The sequence below is a fragment of the Microcebus murinus genome, chromosome 4 (genome assembly GCF_040939455.1).
Source record: "Microcebus murinus isolate Inina chromosome 4, M.murinus_Inina_mat1.0, whole genome shotgun sequence".
Lineage (NCBI taxonomy): Eukaryota > Metazoa > Chordata > Mammalia > Primates > Cheirogaleidae > Microcebus > Microcebus murinus.
In genome coordinates, this window is record NC_134107.1 from 25,974,299 (window position 1) to 25,993,213 (window position 18,915).

General features: G+C 34.9%; 1 protein-coding gene across 5 annotated transcripts in view; it reads left to right on the top strand.

The window, feature by feature from the left end:
* LRRC4C (leucine rich repeat containing 4C) overlaps positions 1–18,915 on the top strand; it is a 1,172,848-nt gene that overhangs the window by 169,899 nt on the left and 984,034 nt on the right. The gene's annotated exons all lie outside the window — the stretch shown is intronic.

An 18,915-nucleotide genomic window follows, 5' to 3' on the forward strand; every position in this document is an offset into this window, starting at 1 on the left:
TCTTCTGAAAATTGTGCAAGAATATTGGAGTTATTTTTAATAAAATGAGGGTAACTGCTAATAATATTCAACTTATAGGTCAGTAACATTTGGAAAATACACGAGTGAGTTAAGGACTGCAGAGAGAATCATATTTTTCTAAAATGCTTTGTTATTTGCCACTTTCGCATTTGTCTCATTTTTAAATCTAGGGAGGTATTTCGGGAATAAAGGCTACTTAAATCAAACATCCATTCATTCAACAAATATAAGTTTCCTACAGTGTGCAAGACTTTTTGTTAGATGCTGCAGATACACTGGTGAACAAAAGGAATAAGTTTGCTGCTCTCAAGATCATTAACATCTGTGTTAGTTTCTTGTTGCTGCTATAATAAACGGTCACAAATTGAGTGGCTTAAAACAACAAAACTGTATTATCTTACATTTATGGAAGTCAGAATTCTGAAATGGATTATTCTTACCTGTAGTTGAGATGTCCGGAGGGTCCTGTTCCTCCTGGAGTTTCTAGGGGAAGAATCCATCCCCTTGTGTTTTCCAGCATGTAGCGGCTGCTTGCTTATAACCTCACATCACTCTGCTGTCTGCTTCTGTCACCTTTGTGTGTTCTTCTTCCTCATTTTCCTGCCTCCCTCTTTCCTTCACAGGGATTCTTGCGATTGCATTGGGTCTACCTAGACAATTCAGGATAATCTTCCAACTCCAGATGTTCAATCACCTCTGCAAAAATCCCTTTTGTCATGCAAACAATAACATATCTATAGGTTCCAGGTATTTGGGGGGATGCATATTATTTTGCTTATCATACTATATAAGAGAGAAAAGAGTGATTTCAAAAACTATCATTCAGATAACTATTTAATTACAAATTTTGATATATGCCAACAAAAAAATTATAGGTTAATCCTTTATTATTAGGCCCCAAGTAAATCTTTTGTGATAAAGTGAAATTTAAACTGACACGGAGAAAAGTAAGAGCTTTTCAGTTGAATAGCATAAGAGTATTTGAGACAAGGGCCTGTGCCAGCAACCTAAGATGACAATAAGATTAGCATGTTCAAGGAGCTAAAACAACAGCTGGCTGTCCTGTATGGAGGTAATTAAGGAGAAATTACCCCAGGAAATATGTAGAGGTAAGGAGGTGTCAGGTTACAAACGGTGTAAGCATGTCAAGGCACTCACGCTTCTCAAATTAATAATATTAATTTTTATTTTTGGACATGCTGAATTTTGTAATTAATAAGGTCTGTTTCTTAGTCTTAGCTGCTGTCTTTCTAGAGCTAAATTTGAGTACCACTTGTAGCAGGTGGGTGGAATATTATGTTGGTTCATATTTTTAGGCTTACTCACAGCTTTCCTTTGCACACACTTATTTTTTTTTTATTCCTTTACCTCCTCACCTTAAAAATAACATTTAGTCATAGGACTGATACATTTTTCTTATAAATCCATACAAACATTTTCATAAAATTTATCCCATCTTTTCCCACACCAGGGATAATTATCTTTAATGATTTGGTGTATAGGTTTATAGATTTTTTTTTATATACATGTATGTATTCATAGAGAAAATTATTCTTTACATGATCTTTGATAACCTGAAGTTTTATTTTTCATAATGTGATGAGCATCTTCCCGTATCAATTCAATATAATGTTAGTTTTTCTGATTTCATAGTAGTGATTTTAATAATGTACAATGACTAATTTGACTGTGTCATTTCCAATTTTCTACCATAACAAATAATGTAGCAGTGAGCATCCTTGTATTATCCTCACACAATACATTATCTCTCCCCTTGGGATAAATTTCTAACTGTAGGGCCAAAGGCCATTTTTGTTCCATTTCTAATTTATGCTATCTTGACATATTTTATACTCCCAGTGAGCTGCCTTAAAACAATTCTGAGCAAGACAGGGTAATTAATTTAAACAACAAAAAAAGAAAATATCTCCCACTGTTCTGCTTCTGTATATGAAAGGACAGCACTTGGTGGGGAAGAAGTAATTATTCATGGAGTATTCTTTGTTTTCTTGCTTTTTGTTTTAATAGAGTGACAAATATGGCAAATACCTCCATTTAGGTAAATGGTACTGCTTTTCACTCAGTTACTCAGACCAAATATCTGGATGTCACCCTTGCGTTCTCTCTCTCTCTCATTCTGTACATCTGGTCCATTGGCAAACTCTATCCAAACCGACTGCTTCTCATCACCGTCATTGCTTCTCCCACCCTCGTTTAGGACACCGTCATTGGACCATGACAATGACCTTTCTGATGTTTGTCTTTGGGCCTTGATCCTGTTTAATTTATTCTCAACACAGAAGCTATAGATGTGTTCTAAAAAGGTTAGTCAGTTCATGTCATTCCATTATTCAAAACTAGCAATTGGATTTCCTTCCAATGTGAAATGACACATAAGATGCTTGCTCTGTCTCCCAAGCCTTCCATGTCCAAGCCTATCTACCTCTCCAACCTCTCCTCTCACTTCTCTCCAACCACCCCAGCCTCCCTGCTGCCTTGTCAGGGGATGTATGTTTTCTATTTCCATTCCTGTCTCCTTCCACTCTCAACTCTTAATGACCTATGGGTATTGCTTCCTCACTTTTCCAGATCTCTCTGTTCAAATGTCTGTCATCATCTTATCATCACTCTACATCTCCTTAACTGCTTTACTTTTTCTTTCTTTTTTACAGTTTTATTGAGGCATAATTGATATACAAAAATGCACATATTTAATGTGTATATTTGATGAGTTTGGACATAGGTTCACATCTGTGATGCCATCACCACAATCAAGGTACTAAACATATCTATCACTTCCAAAATTGTCCTCGTGTTCATTTTATAGTAAAAATACTTAATAGGAGATATGTCCTCTGAGCACATTTTAAAGTACACAATACTATATTAACTATATGCATTGTGTTACACAGCAGATCTCTAGAACTTACTTGCATTGCTTGACTGAAACTTAATGCGCTTTGAGCAATAACTCCCCATTTTATCCTCCCTTTAGCCCCAAACAATAACCATTCTTTTCTTTGCTATCTATACATTTTACTATTTTAAATACATCATATAAGTGGAATCATGCAATATTTGTCCTTCCTTGACTGGCTTGTTTCATTTAGCATAATGCCCTCTAGGTTTATCTATGTTGTAAATAGTAAGAATTCCTTCTTATTTAAGGCTGAATAACATATCATTGTATATGTATACCACATTTTAGTTATCAATCATCTGTTGATGGATATTTAGGTTGCTTTTATATCTTGACCATTGTGATTAGTGCGCTTCAATGAACTGGGAATGCAGATATATTCAGATATTTGTGGAATGTATGTGTGCATGCATGTGTGAACAAAGCATGAGGGTCAGCTTTAGAGTCTGCCAGGTTGTGATCCTTAATTCCTTTATGCAGCTGGTCACAGATATGCTAGGAAATTAAATAAAGGCATGAATCTGATTTTTAAATCATGATTTAGGGAAAAAATGGCTTGAAAATTATTAACATTTCTGATTAAGGGTGCAAACATTTCTGACAAATGTGTAAAAATCAGGTGAGGTAAGAGAGGGAAACCAGAAGTAAGCATACCTTCTTTATTGAAATATAGGAACTAGAGAAAAAAATCTATTTTCTCAAGAGAGTAGCTTCATTTTACTTCCTTTAAAATATTGTTTCAGGATTTAACAGTTTCCTTTTTATAAGTGCTATGAAGTATGTGTGTTTTTCATCAACAAACCATAGCAGCTAGCATGGCTTAAAAAGGCTTTTTAAGTATATTATAGTCCTATGTGCTAGGAGATGATAGTTTTCTAAGTACAGATTATAGAATTGAAGAAATACCTTATTCAATTTTTCTTGAATTTAATTTTCTTCTCCTAGTGTTCAAAATTCTCTTGGCTGAGGTACCTGAGACTCCATTTCTTTGCAAGTTTGATGGAGATCAGAGGCATGTTTTGAGAACTGCTAAACGTAGCCCTGGATAATTTTGTACAGCAGCCAGAGGAGGTCTGCATCAGTTCTTAGCCACCCACAATGCTAATTAAATTTACCCATGTGAAAAGCAAACACCCACCCCAGTTATTTTGAGCTAACTTGCTGAAATACTGGTTGGATCCTTCTGCATCCCAGCACTTCCTCCACCCCAAATCCATAAGAGTCCATAGCATTACTACAAGGCCAATGCAAACCATTGTTCCATTTAGAAATATTTGAGAGTGTTTCTATTTAAAAAAAAAAAAAAACTAGGTGTTTTTATCACCAGTCTACTTTCTATAGCAAGTTTTGATGCTGCCTTAAAACTTCCTTTCCTTATATTTTTTCTCTGTGCAATGGAGTTAGTTGAAAGAATTTGAGCCCTGAAGTCAGGTAGATCTGGATTGACTTAAAGCTTCATTTTCCTGTTTATGTGACATTAGGAAAGTCATTTAGCCTCTTTGTGTCACATGCAAGAGAAATAACAGAGCTTACCTCATGGGAACAGTGTGAAAATTAAATGAGCTAGCATAGGTAAAGAAAATAATTAGGCATATGGTTGAGGCTTAACAATTATCATTAGTTTCTTCTTCTCTGTCTCTTTTTCCTTTGAGATATGATGATGTTATTCTTTTATTCATTAAACAAATATATTTTTGAGCCTACTGTGTTTCAAAAACCAGCATTATAGTAGAGAAATGGTGGTAAGAAAAACAATCCCTGCTTTTGTGGCACATACATTCTAGTGGGGAAAGAACAATGAACATGCAAATTAATTGATAAATAAGGTATTTTTATATTGTGATACATCCTTGAAAGATACAATGTAGATTCTGGGAATGAGAGTGACGGTGGGTAGTGGGAACTTGTTCAGGTATTTGGATGGAGGATAGCTTCTTGTGGAGGTGACAACTGAACAAAAATTTGCAGGGTGAGAGACAGACCTGCAATGAGTAAGAACCAGTTGTGGACAATCTTAGAGAAGAGAAATCCGTGAACAGAAAATGCAAAAACCTTTGTGCAACAGAAAGAATTTGAGAGAGGGAAAGAAAGACAGTTGTGGGAGAAGTTTTAGAGCAGGGGTCCTCAAACTTTTTAAACAGGGGGCCAGTTCAGTGTCCCTCAGACCGTTGGAGGGCCAGACTATAGTTTAAAAAAAAACTATGAACAAATTCCTACGCACACTGCACATATCTTATTTTGAAGTGAAAAACAAACAGGCAAAAACACCCGCTTGTGGCCCGAGGGCTGTAGTTTGAGGACACCTGTGAGGAAAATGTGCAGGTTAAGTTATGTAGACTGTCACCTATAGGACAGGACTTTTGGTTTTATCTGAATCTATGGTAAGAAGACTTATGGTGGCTTGAGCAGCAGAGGGACAGGATATAAATTACATCTTTAAAAATAGTTTAGGAATGAGGAGAATGGACTGTGGAAGGATAAGAATTAAGAATACTTGTATGACTCTTATCGTTAGTACATGAGGCAACTATTATGGATTGAATAGTGCCCACAAAATGATTCGTCCTAGTCCTAATCCCTGCTGCCTATGACTGTGACATTATTTGGAAACAAAGCCTTTGCAGATATAATTACCTTAAGAATCTTGGAATAAGAATATCCTGGATTTGAGATGAGCTCTAAATTCATTGACTGGATTTATAAGAAAAAGAAGGGAATTTAAGGCACAGAGACACACAGAGGCAGAGATTGGAGTGATGAGGCTAAAAGCCAAGGAACACCAAGGGATTTTGGCAGCTACCTAGAGCTAAGAGAGAGATAGGGAGCAAATACCTACAGTGGTAGCCAAGTCTGCCAACCACTTGATTTCAGACTTCTAGCATATAGAATTGTGAGAGAATAAATCTTTGATGTTTTTGAGCCACTGAATTTGTGGTAATTTACTATAGTAGGCCTAGCAAACTAATACAGCACCCAAGAGGTCATTTATAGGAAGGAAAGAAAAAATGCCTGGTTGATGTCCACAGAGTGCTGGAACAGAGGAATAGAGAAGAAAAAAAATAAAAATAATGAGTCTTCTATAAGCCACACTGGAATGATGTGCTTTAATTTGGCAAGAGTATTGATTTCTCATGCTTTGACAATATCTTCCATGGGGGTGGAGGGACATCTGAGAAGCAGGCCCCAAGAACAGACTCTGATGTGAGCCCGTATCTCTTACCAAAAAAAAACCCCTTCATGCTCTCTGAAGACTCACTAGACACTGAAGCCAGTTCTCTCACATATGTGACCTTGTTATTTATAATACTATTTTATAATTTGTTTATATTTTAATATTACTAGCAGTCATTGGTAATGAGAATCCTAAATCAGGGTACCTTTTTTAATACAAATAAATTATGGTTCCCTGCAAAACTGCTTCAGACAAGGAGGGAATCACCAATGGGATATGTGCAGAGTGATGTTTTGTACTAAAGTAGAGTAAAGGTTTATGGATGGGACAATTAATTTCCCAGGTGACAATAATAGACAGTTAACATTTGTTGAGTGCTAAGGTCCTATCTATAGCTTTTAAATCTATTAAGTTTAATTCTTGAAAAAGTCTCTGAAGACAGATATTAAAAATCATATTTTAAAGAAGAGCTGAGTTTCAGAGTCAGCTAATCACCCACTAAATGTTTATTATTACATATAAATAGGCTTATATATTCAGCCATCCAGTTAGTAACTGGAAAAGCTAGAATTGAACTCAAGTATATCTAAATTAACACCTTTCTATGCCTTTGGTTTATCACAACTCTGCCAAAATTATTCAGCCATAGTCCTCCTTGATGGACACAGAGTAATTGTTTGACATCTGGTGCTAAAGGTGATAAGTGGTCATAGAGACTGATGCTGAAGGCATTGAGAAGCCCAAAGTCACGTAGGCCATTGTTATTATAGAGCAGGATGGCAGAGGAGTGAAGAAAAGTCACTGTCTTCATTCTTCCTTGATTTACTCAGAAAAATCAGCATGCTTCAGTAGCTCCCACAATTGGCACAAGAGAGTCAGACCAAGCAATCGACCGTGTCATTTTCCCTCTTCATGTGCTCTCCGTCTTCAAGCCAGACTGCCTTCTCCCTGGTGGATCAGGGCTGACATTCCGACTTGAGCCCAGTCATTAAACACTAATTAGATTGGCGCTTTGCTCTCCTTCTAGTTCAAGTTTTAATAAACTGGTCCCTTCTCTCTCTTTCTCTGTCTTTTCTTGAAATCCCAGACAGGGTCATCCCCTTTTCCTCTCTGCGGCTTGAACTCTCAGTCTGGGCGTGTTCAGCCCATGGGCAAGGCAATTTAGATGAAGGCTGAAAAGAGCCAAAGTACCTGGAGTAATGAACACATTGCTTAGGAGGAAATAAATAAATAATAAATAAATAAATAAATAAATAAATAAATGAGCCCAATCTGCTTCTCCGATGCTGCCCACTTTTTTCTCGCTGAGCACTTTGGATCTTACACATTGTAATTTGCCCATTAAAAAACAGTAGCATGGTCTCTGGGCTCAATTAATTTGAAAGTACTTCTGGATGAATCACTTAGATACTGCTTTATCTTTTGCCTCTAAGATACATATCATCAGGTTTCAGCCTCAGACCAGCTACTCAGTACTATTAGCCTACCCTACTAATTTGGTCCCAAAGTATGTTCACTTTGGTTTAAAATAGAATTTATGATTCAAACCTTGGCCATGATTAACCCTGTTCAGACCACACTTAGTTGAGAAAACAGATGATTTCTTTTGTAAAACTACATATTTTGTGAGTTCATGGCTAGTATTTTGTCTTATTTTTATTTCTATGGTTTTTCTTTAGATATCTATGATTATATTAAAACAAATCTCTCAGAAGAGAATACGATATTTTTTCAAAGTACAGATGAATCTTTTTACTACTAGTATAAGTCATTTAGGAATTTTGGATTTTCAAATTTCTTTTGCATATCATCTGTTGTGTCAATAATCTACACTCTCAGTTATTATTAACCAGATATGATTTGTTTATATTGATATATATTGACAGTAATATCTGTACACCAAACTGATTTATTACTAGTTGCTATGTGGATAAAGGGATTGTGTGAGTCAAAGACCAATTGTCTAGTCCAAAAATAAAAAAAAAAGTACTACTTTGGTTAAGAACTATACAAAGTGATGTGTAATGTTTTTAAATAAAGTAGTTTTCCAGGCTTTGAGATCTGATTGCTGTAAGTAAGCATGAAAGCATTATCCCAAGAGTGTTCTGTGGTATTTTATTAGTTATCTATTGCTTCATTGCTTCATAAAAATATCATCACAGAGCTAATAGCATAAAACAATGCAAATTGGTTATCTCACAATTTCTGTGGGTCAAAAATGCAGGCATAGCTTACCTGGGTTCTCTGCTCAGGGCCTCTCACAAGGCTGCAGTCAAGGAGTAGACCAGAGCTGAGGTCTTATCTAAGGCTCAGCTGGAGAATAATCTACTTTTAAGAAGTGACCAAGACTAATGCCCACTATGAGAAAGGCTGAGACTAAGACTCCAGAGCATGGCAAGCCCCTAGTAAGCTTGGAGCTCTTTAAGAGAATTTCTTTAACCTTGATTTTTTTATGAAATCACAACACACACCTGTATGTTCTTACAACACACACCTGTGTGTTCTTACAAATTTGGTATCCTATAGTGCAGCCAGACAGTATGTACTAGTACAAAGCATTATATATATGCATTGGTAAATAGCATTAGTATAGTACAAGTTTAAAGAATATTAATAAAATCTTGTCTGCATAGTCACAGTGAAAAGCCAGCTCTGAAGCAGTCTTAGAATGGTGGCAAGCAGGGTGGGCAAAATGCTTTACAAACACAACTGGCAATGAATATTTGTATATTATTTATATTAATATTGTTCCTCATACTAATAAAAATAGCTAAAATTATTAAGTACATTATTTCAGACATTTAATTATTAGTTATTTTACTTTATTCTTATAAGACCCAATGATGAGGGGGGTACTATTATTATCCTTCTTTCTAAAAAATTTAAAATTTGGGTGGTTATACAACTTAATATCACTCAGGAAGGGGAGATCTGTGATTCTAAGCCTTTTAAAATATATACTTCAAATCTGCAGCTGTGCTAAGCCAAAAAAACAAAATAGAAATTGGTATAGTTTAAAAAAGCCATTGAAGAAGATTTTTTTGGCAGACTACAAAAGTAGATCTGTTCGTAGCAATAGGTCTTAGGAAACAGTGATATGGTCATTATCAATTACTGATTCCCAGCCATTGTGCTAGCCACTTTACCTATATGATTGCATTTGCAACAGTCCTGCAATAAAGATGTGGATGTAATTCCCCTTTATTAGATGAACAAACTGAGGTTTGAGAGAATGTCACTTCTCTATGGTCACAGAGTACCTTTGGAACTGTTGTTTATCTGATTTAAAAGTTATTAAATTCTTTTCACTATACAAGGTTACCCCTTCTAATTAGTATCAGGAAAGGAAAAATAAAACTCAATGACCTTGTGAGCATAGTAGCTTCAGGTAGCAGATCCCTTTCTGGATTTGTATGCATAACTGAGATTAATTTCATTTGAAAGAGGTTATGAATATGGGCTGATAAGTTACAGCTATTTTTGCATGAGGCATTCTCTCCTATTTTATACTTCTCAGTGTAAAAGTACTATCTGGTAACAGCTAGTTACAGCTACTACCATTTTGAGTGCTGAAGGAAATACAGAATGAACAAATGGAATTTTAGGTCCAGTCCAGCCCATGCTGAGTGGATTAGCCTTTGTGAATTGTTTACCGGACGATTTTATATATTACTTTGTACAGCACTTACTCTGTTGAGCAGAAATAGTAATCCACTTTCCTTCCCAAGAGGTGAAATTCTCCTTGAACCAACACAACAACATGCATATATTTCATATCAATCATTTTTCATTCGGTCGTGCACTTGCCTAAATTAGATCATTATTAAGCACAGAGAAAGCAAGAGAAGGGAGACTTGTTCCTATAAGCCACTGATAGGGAGACTGATTTTGGCACCAAAAGAAGTCAGTCATTTGCATTTTGCTGTGTGGAGTTTAATGCAAGAGCTTCAAATTACATTAAGAGGATCTTAAAATCAAGATAAAGCTTTTTCTTATGCATCTCTGTCTCTAGGAATGAATTATGAGAGAATCGGTAGAGTATTAAAAGAACACCTAATCACGTTTCATTTCTATTTAATTTCGTCTCTTTTCCTCTCATTTCAATTGTTCTGTCACTTTTATTCTTTGTGAATTATTATAAGATATAAAAGTTTCAAAATTTTGTATTCCTTTTTCTCCTTTGAACGAATTCTTGTTTCCCCTAAGAGTAAGAGTAGAGGAAGTCAGGTTTATAAATTTCATTGGGTTTACATTTAGCTACATTCCTAAACTTCTATCAGACTGAAAGGAATTCAGACAAAAAAGCCTTTTTCTTATCCTGAGGGATGGCAGATATTGATAAGGTTTGTAATGAGGCCCTGCATAGTACCATATCTCTGTGGAGTTACAAAGTGTCAGGCATCTAAACCCATGGTCAGAGGCTATTAGTCTTTGGCTAATTTCAAAAAGTGTCTCTGAAAAAGGCTATTTTGTCTGATTTCCTTTCAGTTTGAGTTTTATGAATGTAACTAAATATGAAAAGGGAACACTTACTAATACACTGTGGGTGGCAATGTAAATTAATACCATCTCTATGGAAAACATATGGAGATTCCTCTAAAAACTAAAAAATAGGACTACCATTAGATCCAGCAATCCCACTATTGGGTATCTACCCGAAGGAAAATAAGTCATTATGTCAAATAAATACCTACACCTGAATGTTTATTGCAGTACAATTTACAATTGCAAAGATATGGAGTCAACTAAGTATGCGTCAACTGATGAGTAGATAAAGAAAATGTGGTGTGTATGTGTGTGTGTGTATAATGGAGTACTACTCAGCTGTAAAAAAGAATGAAATATTGTCATTTGCAGAAGCTTGAATAGAACTAGAGATGATTATCCTAAGTGAAGTATCTCAGGAATGGAAAAACTAACAACTCATATTCTCACGTATAAGTGGGAGCCAAATGATGGGTATGCATGGTCATAACTTGATGTAATGAACATCAGAAACTAAGAAAGATGGAGAGACAGAAGGGAGCGAGTGATAAAGGTTACCTGTCAAGTACAATGTACACTATTCTGGTGATGGGTATACTAAAAGCCCTGACTTCAGCATGACACAATTCAGCCATGCAACAAAAACACTTGCACCTCCTAAATATATCAAAATAAAAATAATAATAAATTTCACAAAAAATAAATAACATTTTAAAAATATATATATCCCATTTCATAATTTCCCCATATGTTAAGTGTTTTTATATAATTTAATTCTTCATTGTTGATGATGCTAGTAAATTCATGATAATATAGAGGAGATTAGTTAAAGAGAAACTAAGCAAACTCCCAATAATATAGTACTATTTATGTTATAGTTCAAAAATAATAAAGTTTATCAGCATTTTCTTTAAATCTTTCTCCCAGCTACTGAGTGATATAACTAAGCAAAGCAACAGCAAAGTGATTGATTTTCTTAGCTGTTGTAGTTCGTACACTAAACTTTGGGATTTATGTTGAAGAACAATCAACTATTGAAAAATATAATAATTAATTAAAAACAAAAGAAAATACCCATGCCTGCTACATCACTGCTTCTAGAAACAATAATGACATGGTATTTTCAGGCAGGTAGGTAATATCAGAATCTCACAAGAAAGTGTTACAGAATCCTCCCAGCTGTAACTGTAACTCAGTTGAGAAGGCTTGAGTAAGAAGGTTACCACTCTTAAAGTTTGAATGCCCTACATAATTCCATAAGGCTGTTTTAAAAAAAAATAATAATGTTGCTATTTACTTTTTGATAACTAGGTTTTCCTCCTCCTCTTTCTCTTTCTGTTTCTTCCCTTCCCTCTTCTCTCAGTTAAGCTAATCGTATTTAAGTTGAATTGACAACATTGGCAAAATTCTGGCTTTATGGGTTGTTTATGGACTGTTCCATTAATTTACAAAAGGCTTACATATTTCCTTCTGCTTTGAGGGCAAAATTCTTTACTTGAACTGAAGACTTCCTATTCTTAATTTTAGTTTTCTCATGCAGTCAGCTGCCACTTTAACCATCCCAGTCCTCTCTGTTACAAAGTTGGCTTTAAGTATTGGCTGCATGGTTTACTTTGACATGTCTTTAATTTTTTTGAACATTAGTTCTCTCACCTGCAGAGTGGGCAGAATAATATCCTTGGGATCAGAGTGTTCTTATGGGGACTGGATGAGATGATATAAAAAGGGATATCTCGTACTCCAAAGTAGCAAACACTAGTCATTAAAATGAAGTCATGTTCATTCTTACTTGAAAGGTGTTTGGTCATAGTTTGAGTATTCTGCCATTTATTCATTAAAATTATAGAGCTTCTACATGTCAGTCGCTGCATAAAATGCAGGAAGAGTCATAAATGAATGACATAGCTTCTACCCTCACAATATTTATTTACTTTACTTAGTGGTATTAGGAAAACAGACAACAACAGAGAGAGACACTGGAGTTCTACTTCCTGTTCTGATTCATCTCTGCAACCTTGAACTTTCCACATTTGGAAATTACATGTCAGACTATGCCATCACACTGTTTTCTTTTATAATTAACATTTGTAATTTTATGCCCAATACATGGCATCATGTAAGTATACTCTAATTTGAATTTGTCACTAGTTCTAAAAATATATCCATCTTCTCTTTCTGATTCAGTTTTAACCTCATTAAGTGTAGAAACAAAGACTCAGAATTTCTGCTTCTGGATGTCTAGCCCAAGATCTAACACAGAGTAAATACTTCTTGCTTGTCTTTCATCTTTATGTTTAATTAATTGACCATACTTTCAAGTGTAGTGATATGATTCCAAGATTTTTCATTCACTTGCTGCTACAATAAGAGAGAGAACATGGGGATGTGGGTCTATATGTACAAGTGTATATATGACTTTTGTTCTATCTGAAAGCAGTATTTCTTGCCATATATATTCCTTCCATATATCAATAGTTTTAGCCAGTTGATACCATCCAAGGCTCCTACTTATGAAATTGCAACATGTCTTTAAAATGAAATTCATATGCATGTGAAAAACATAAAAGTAACCATTTGTAATATTTGTATTATATTTTATGATAAAATAGAATTATCAGATAGGTATACTGTGAGGGATAGACAAAGAAAACTGCATGATGACTGTGGAATTCACATCTTTCTAGCCCCTCATTCCATATTTGCTATCTTCCCCCACCAATCTTAAGTCTAACCTCCCAGCTTTTACATTTCCTCATCTATCTCTTCAGTCATCCTTGCATACACTGATAGACATAGTCATTCACTTATTTACGTATCCAATATTTTTGAGTCTTTATGTGTTAGACATTGTGTTTAGTCTCAGTCAATAAGTGATGTTAAGTGTCCCGTGAGCAAATAGTTGACTGTTGCCTGAATAGCCAATCTTACGTTGATTCTCCCATCCTAGTCTTCTTCCCTTCTGTGTCTTTAAGCTTTAGTTCTCTAGCAGAAAATAACGATCTCGGTCAACCCAAAATGATAATAAGACCCAAACCAAGAGTTGTTTTCATGTTGTTGTTGACATACTTTCTCTAAAATGATTACTTACCATACCTCCATAGAGGGTTTTTACAGAATCTGTGGTACTGAGTACAAACTGTATGCTCTAACTAATGCCAGACTTTGATCTCAGACAAGGAAAATTATATTTTTAGACTGTTTTTGTTGGTAAAATACTTGATTGTTTACAATTCTTAAACTATTCTGTATGATTTTATAATGATGAAAGTACAGATATTAATTCTTTTTCAAGTTATTTTTGAGTCAAAGAACCAATGATAAATGTTGACATGAAAGGACTTGTATACTCCCAAGAGTATAGATTTCCCTTGCTATGAAAGAACTATTTTCTTTTCTTTTTTTTTTTTTTTTTTTTTTTTTGAGACAGAGTTTTGCTCTGTTACCTGGGCTAGAGTGCTGTGGTGTCAGCCTAGCTCACAGCAACCTCAAACTCCTGGGCTCAAGCCATCCTCCTGCCTTGGCCTCCTGAGTAGCTGGGACTATAGGTGCTGGCTGCCACAGCTAATTTTTTGTTTCTGTTTTTAGTTGCCCAGCTAATTTTTTCTATTTTTAGTAGATGCAAGTTCTCTCTTTTGCTCAGGCTGGTCTCCAACTCCTGACCTCAAGCGATCCTCCATCCTCAGCCTCCCAGAGTACTAGGATTACAGATGTCAGCTACCATGTCCAGCCTGAAAGAATTATTTTCAAACCAACAGTTTTGATTAGTAAATTCTACTTCTAGCATTACTGATGTTGAAACTTTAGGTAGAGGTGAGCAATAGAAATCTTATGACTTCTTAAGGTGTTACTTTCTGTGAGACAAAAAAAGTGGAAGAGTTTGTTGTTATTTTAACTAGGCAATTTATTAGGAAGCATATTGGTAAACATGACGCTCAGAGACAGTGTAATATGTTAAGATAATGTGATATGAAAACAATTGGACAAGAAAGATGCTAATAAAATATCATGCAGGATTTTCCCCAAGGAAAACACTTACATTCTCAGTCTCAAATGTGAGTGTTCTGCTGTGTCATTGAACCCCCCTGAGAGCCACATTTCCAGAAGGACATTTATCTCTTATTTCATTCTTGCTAATAAACCTTGTGGGTGGGTGCACAGATGCTCTTACTTAAAAAAAATTAATAAAATCTGGAATGTATGTCTTGAACCAAATAGACAACTGAGCAAAAACTGTTGTATATCTAAAGTAAGAAATAATAATAATAATAATGATTTGCTTTGCTTAATTTGAAGCACAGAGTAGTGGCTATCTTAGATATTGAAATCCTGTCATCACCCTGCCTTTAACTAGGATAACTCATAGTATATTAGAAAAGGGAAATGCTGTGCCAGTGCTGGACTCCAATAAAGAGAAGCCCTCAATGCCGCTCAACTCATCATTCCAGGGCTTAGAAGCATTCATTGTTTAGAACGTATTATGTATTCAACACCAACATCTTTCTAATATATATATATTTTAAATAAACTATCCATGTGCATAGTATAGAGTAGTAGTCTGCAATTTTTTTCTCCATAGTGTTAAGTAATAAATATTTTAGACTCTGGGCTATGTAATCTCTGTTGCAACTATTCAACTTTGTAGTTGTACTGTGTATACAGCCATACAAATATGTAAATGAATAGATATGGCTGTGTCAAGAAAATTTTTTTTAAACAAAATCTAGCCACACAACAGATTTGGCTTAAAGACTACAGTATGCCAACTCTTGACTTACAAGGTAAAATAGTGCACCAGATACCATATTTGTTATAAAAACTAATATACCCTGACCACACAATTTCCCTCTCACCAGTGGGAACTAGATAGATACATTTCTCATTTATTTTAGCAGTTTTTTTTTTTAACAAAAACGTATCTATATATTTTAAAGTCCATGCTTATATTCTGAGCTTTTACCTTTAAGTTTTAGGTATCATCTATTGACTTCTCCTTATAGAGGATAAGAATTCATACCTATTTTAGAACTTCTCTAGTCCCATTCCTGACATGCACACCTTTATTTTTCTAAACAATTTTTACTATAATTTGGGTAAGATCATTATCTAGGTTTTACATTATTTTGGTTTGCAAATGCTACTCATAGCTAAAACACTTTGAATATGGTCTTCACTACAGAATTAGCTAGCCATCCTGGATTTTAGCTTCTTTAGTCTTTCCTCCTGTTTTCTTCAGAGCCTTTCAAAAAAGACTATTCTATACTTTTGTTTTTTAGAATTTTTTATTAAATAAAAAGGAACATTAATACTTTTTGATATTTCTTAGCATGACACTCACTAATGGGGAAGAAAAGACTATTCTAATCTCCTCTCTGGAAATTATATGCCTGGCTCCCAGAGTTCTAGAAATAAGCCCATAAATCCATAAATCCAAATTTTCATAGGAGATGTGTGCTGTATACCATGTTCCAAAATAAATAATTATTAATAATACCTCCATTCTCAGAAGTGCCCCAATTTGAATGGTAAATTATATGCTAATCATATCTGGGAGCCAAAGATAGGGGGAGGTTAAAAGATTTCAACATTCACTGTGCTCAACTTCTACTTAATCTATTTTCACTTTGGTACTCCACTTTCAGTTGTGTCTGATGTTTCCAAGTGCAGAGACTCTGTCTTAGTCTGTTCCTGCTGCTATAACACAATACCTTAGACTGGGTAATTTATAAATAATAAAAATGTATTTCTCAATAGTTGTGGAGACCAGAAAGTCTAAGATCAAGGTACCAGCAAGTTTTGTGTCTGGTGAGAGCTTGTTCTCCTTCTTCAAAGATGGCTCCTTGTTGCTATGTCCTCACATAGTGGAAAGGACAAACGTAGTGTCCTCGTATGGTGGAAGGGTGGAAGGACAAAAAAGAAAACAGAATTCCTTATCACCTATTCACCACCTAAAGGCCCCAACCCTTAATACTATTGCCTTGGGGGTTAAGTTTCAACAGTAATTTTGGAGGAATACAAAATTTAAGCCTTGGCAGATCCTCTGCTTATGCTGGCGAAATAATGTGCCCAGTATTCTGCCTGAGGGAAAATGCAAAACAAAGTTGCTGGGATGTGAGGACTAGGGGAGGATCTAATAGCTTCTTATTCTGACTTTCAATTTCCCTGATTTTAGTTCCTACATCAAAACTTTGCAGTACATGACACAATAACAAGTTATATAGTATAAATGAGGCTGTTTATCAGTGTTCACTACTGCCAGTTTAGGGTTCGACTTTTTCAGTCTGCTCAATCAGTTACCACTTGTCTGTGTGCCTTCTAGCTTTCTAAATTTTATTTTTGTTATCCCTCATTCCCTTTTTCTTTGTGGCTTATTACCTTCAATATATATATATATTCTGTACTGTCCTTGGAGTATTTATAGTAGATTGTAGAAGAAGCAGAGAATAAATGTTTATACTTCACCCAGCATCCTTAGCTGGAAAATTATACAATCGCAGTATTGGACTATTAATACTTGTCTCTCATCTTCATGAATGGAAGGAGATGATCATCATTCCATCTCCTTATCTTTATTTCTGAAAAGACATTTTCAATTCTCCTCTTAGTTTTTTTGCTTAGTATTAAATGATCCAGTACCTTTAAGCTTCCTTTACACATCCTATTTTCCAAGTCATTAACTTTCCTTGTAACTCTCTTGTGAACTTTTGTGAGTTTTCCTTAGTTTCTAAGTTGTAGGATCTAGAAACAAGCAAAGTATCTTTGCATTATGTATTTTGGGGGAGGAGTACAATCTAATAAAGGTATAGAGAAATAGTGATAGATAAATGACTATTAAGTGAGACGCATTATATCCCTATGGAAAAAAATCCTATTTCTCCCACTTAAATTATAAAACTGATCTCCAGAGGCCTTAAGAATTTTGTTCAAAGTTATATAACTATGGAGTGGTGAACCTGGGATTTGCACCTAGGGATATTAGATACTAAAGTGCAGTCATTTCACTCTATTATAGCATTTACTAGATTATGAACTATATATTAATAGAATGCAGGAAATTAGATTCATAAAGGCCTGTAGACTTATAATTGAATAACAACCATTTGAAAAGCATACATTTTCTATATCTCATTTTATTCTTTTCAAAAACATCCTAAGGTAGGGGAATTATTATTATTATACAAGAAGAAAAGTGAAATTCAAAGATATATAAGTAAATAGTTCCAGGCTAAAATTTAGAGACTAGTCTGAAACCCAGGTTGCTTGAGCATCCTGAGAATGTGCTGCTAACCTCACAATAGGGTATACCTCATAAATCAGGCATGATTAGGTCCAGTGTGGCACAAAATAGAAAGATTTACCTTAAAGGTCTAAACTGCATTTGAGCATACATGATTAAGCAATGCCTTTCTTTTCTACATTCCAGATTGTTAGGGCCAATATACAGAGCTTAAAAGGCATAAAAATCAATCCAGATAGTCCTTAAGGTCAAGTTTCCTGATAGAATCATTTAGCAAAAGATGCCTCGAGACAGGAATAAATTAATCTGACTGTGTACATATTTCCAAAATCTACAGGGATTATAAACTTTTTGATAATAATTTAACTGCTAGATGGTTAAATAAAACAACTATGTCCACCAGGAAATAAAACAGTCACATGTGCTTATTTTTTTATGAGAAAAATAATATAAATAACTAGAAGAGAGATTTAAAGTGTGTTTTATATAAGACAAATTTTTGATCAGTAAAGTGTCTCTGAGTTATTGCTACTTGATGTGATAACTTGAGAAATTAGAAGACTCTATACTTTTACAGTTCCTTTTATACAAACTCTCACTTCCCTCAACATAAGCAGGTATCACTGATCAATCTCATACTCAGTAGTTGATAGAGCGATTAGGGAGGCTATAGCCTATTCCTATGGATGTTTGTTAGCAAACAGATTACTTCAGTATCACTTCTCTCTCTATAAATGAGGAGTTGCAACTTCTGTGCCTTATTATAATACTTCACTCTCAACCTCCAGCAAAAGAGCAGAGGAATGCTGATTTATAGATTATTTGAACTAGAAACAGTGAGGACATTTTTCAAACAAGCAGCTCCATACAGTTCAATTTTGTGAGCCAAAGGCATACATAGTCTAATATTAAGGCATTCTAATTTCAAGTTGAATATATAACATATCCCATTATGTTGACAGGCAAATTCTAATGTTGTTGCTAATTAGTTAAAACTTGTCTTTTTAAAAAAAATGATCCCAGTAAAATCAGTTGATTTTTATGTCAACTACATTTTCACTTAATCTGATTCAGCCAACATTT